This window comes from Raphanus sativus, unplaced genomic scaffold (genome assembly GCF_000801105.2).
Source record: "Raphanus sativus cultivar WK10039 unplaced genomic scaffold, ASM80110v3 Scaffold0754, whole genome shotgun sequence".
NCBI lineage: Eukaryota > Viridiplantae > Streptophyta > Magnoliopsida > Brassicales > Brassicaceae > Raphanus > Raphanus sativus.
The window spans coordinates 27,848-30,956 of NW_026616070.1; the positions used below are offsets into that span (position 1 = coordinate 27,848).

Genomic DNA, 3,109 nt, shown 5'->3' on the forward strand with positions numbered 1-3,109 from the left:
AAAATTCTCTGGATACCCGATCCATCCTAGACCTACTATAAAACATGCTTATTTTCTGAATTAAAGAAAAAAAAATTATAAATTTGAGACTCATTAAATTAATATAGTTTGCTTAATTCAAGATAAATAAAATCTTTATAAAAGAAACCAGAAATGGTTAACCAGATCTTTTTGTGACAAAAAAAAAGGTTAACCAGGTCTTTATTTTTGGTTAATCCGCAGAAAGTCTTAAAGAATTTGGGAAAGAAGTCGATCAAACTTACATGTTCTTTCAGAAACTACTGATACTTCAATGAGAAATTCAGTTCTTGATATTATTTTTTTCCATCATTCAAGAGTAGAATACAATGTTAAAATACATAAACCAGCATACATCCATTATATATATACATTGTTAGATTATATGTACATACTTGGAATGATTCTTGACCACGCAAAGGAGAATCTGTAGCCAGTAGCATTGAGTTCGCCCATCACGTCTACATCTTTCTGCAGTTGACATATTTTGATCGCATCTTAATCCACACGTAATTTTTATGCATAGTTCAGTCATGAGTGATATGTATTTACTGAGGAATTAACCTGCCATCTCGTATATGACTGACAAGTAGTGTCTCCATTCTTCAAATCTGACCCAGCTTTCTCTGATATTAGTTACAAAAAGTACATTAATATGTATTCATATAACCAACATTCCTCTCATATATATAGATGTCACCGTGCTAACGAGAAATATACCTGGATATTGGTGACTGAAGCCATCCCAAAGATTAACACCGCGACCTCTCCCTCCTTCGATCTGAAATGAAAAGAAACAAAAATGCAAAGTTGGATATTATTGTTTTTGAATTCTATGTATTTATACGTCAAACATTTGTTACATGCCTGGCAAGCAGAAGATGCAACACCAAAGATGAAATCTTTTTTTTTTGATCTCTTCAAGCTCATAATTTAAACTGTCCATGAAGCTCTTGACACAAACGGTAAAAAAAGAAGATAGCAAACCTAGAGGTAAGCATCAGAGCCTCTGAAAATCGTCGGGACAGGGAAGCAAAGAACCTCCAAGGACTGAAGACAGGCCCAAGGACGCATCACCTCCGCACAAGACAGCTGATAAGGGGCAGCACATCAACTTGGTCTTCACCTGCAAAAAGAGAAGGATACGATCTTCCTACTAACAAAACGGTGTCACAGGAACTGGGATGACCAAACCCTAGTAAGTCTCCTCGTCGACAGAGTTAGAGCCGAATAACTCCACCGGAAATCTCAAGTCAACGCTTACCCCGAGAGAGAGAACCTGGCTCAGTCTCTAATGCGCCATCAGAGCACAAATATTGGAAGGTCCTTGCATGTGTCTTTGGAAGGGGGGGCACAAATTAGCAAACCTAAGAAGGACAAGGGGAGAGAAGTCTCTGAATAGGTTCCTGCACTGTTTTGTGGGCCCCACGACACATGGTGGCCTACAATTGGTTCACTTTTAATTTTTTTTTCTTTCTTGAAAACAGAAAATTAAAAAAAAAAGTTTTAAAGGATTTTTTGGTGTCCTACCAATAATGATGCCCTCAGATAACCACCGTTGGAGATACGAAGGCACCGGAGAAGGCGCAACCAAAGTAAGATCGAAACGAGCTCCAAGAGAAATACAGCGAGGCCAACAAAACAAAGATCAAGCAGAGACCGGAAAAGAGGACACCACAGCCATAGACGACAGGCCTTTACCTCCGAACCATATCTGCACGTGCTAACCCACAGGGTAGACGGCAACCACGCTGACTACCATCCTACCTGTGCACACGCCGACTTGCTGAGCAAACGTCGATCTTGGGAAGCAAAAGACAAACAAGGAAGGCGGAGAAGAGACGCCTCCGACACCGGCTGTCACGCGCCGAGCCGGAGCAAACCAGAATTCTATAAACTAGAACGAGTGGGCGAGAGAGAAAGTTAGGGAGATAAGGGAGAGAGAAAAGTCTCCGTCCAAAGATGAAATCTTTTCCAAAGCTTTTTACTGCTTAAACTAGCAGTGTTATTACTACATGGGAATGGTTCGTTCTCTTCGCAAGTAATTTCTTCATCAGCTTTACAACTCGCAGCAGCTAATAGAAAAACTAAAGCGAGCCCAAGAAGCTTCATGGTTAATCTGTTGATGTATATGTGTTGTGTTGTACGGAACCTTATGCCAATCTAGGGTTTATATAGCGCTTCCAAAAGAAAGTGACGTATGCATTTTTTTTGTCTTAGTGTTCGGTTCCCTTAGTGTTCTGATATTTTGGGAGAGGTTCAGCTGAGACGAATCCCGTGTGGTCATTTACTTTAGCTCAGTGTTCACCGATTGATTATGTTTTTTCTTTCGTTTTGTTTCCACTGTTTAGCATGCCTTGCTCTTCAATCGACCATTTCACTTGGAAAAAAATACAAGATGTTGCATTCTCTATCTGAATTGTGAATGGTTTATTTGCTACTTTTTCTAGAGTTAGTTTTGGAAAATAACCTATGAAGTTTGAACGGAAGCACGTCTTTGGACAAATAAATCTAGTGTCAGTTTCTTTTTTTTTTTTTTTATTATTTATTTTAGTGTCAGTTTCTTGTTATATCATTTCTACTGTTATCAAGTGTCATTTTTTTTGCTACATTCTACATATTTAGTTCTTTATCCGGAATACACGACTTGGAACACGGATTGTGTCACATCTTCAAATTGATCCGTCGACGGTGAAGAATTCAGCATGTATATATCGAAGGTTAATTTGCGCAAAACAAAACGGATATTATCCACCATAAACGTACGTGCATTAAGAAGTTCAAAAAAGAATCGGGGATTAAGGTGCGACTGTACGGAAGCTTGCGTGGTACGGACGGTGTTGTACGGCTCCGCCGCTGCTACTCTGGTGTCACTGATTTTTGCAGATCCGGAACCCCCTTTCCTTCCTGAAGCTTACCTATGGTGTTTCGCCACTTTTCAACCACCACTGCTGAGTAGATCTAAAGAAGGCTTTTAAGCTTGGTTCGACCTTTCTTCTCCATGAAGAAAGAGTCGTAACTCTGTATTATCTTCTCTACCCCGACGCTGGGGTCTTCGCTCTGCTGACGGTATCAGCTAAATCCTATAACT

At 39.8% G+C, this 3,109-nt stretch overlaps 1 long non-coding RNA gene across 1 annotated transcript; it reads right to left on the minus strand.

Moving 5' to 3' along the window:
* Positions 1–413: 413 nt before the first annotated feature.
* On the minus strand, positions 414–802 carry LOC130502998 (uncharacterized). The gene is made up of 3 exons (XR_008940588.1): positions 739–802; positions 583–644; positions 414–489 (listed from the first exon to the last, which is right to left on the minus strand). It is a non-coding gene; the product is annotated as an uncharacterized LOC130502998 (long non-coding RNA).
* Between the last annotated feature and the right edge of the window lie 2,307 nt (positions 803–3,109).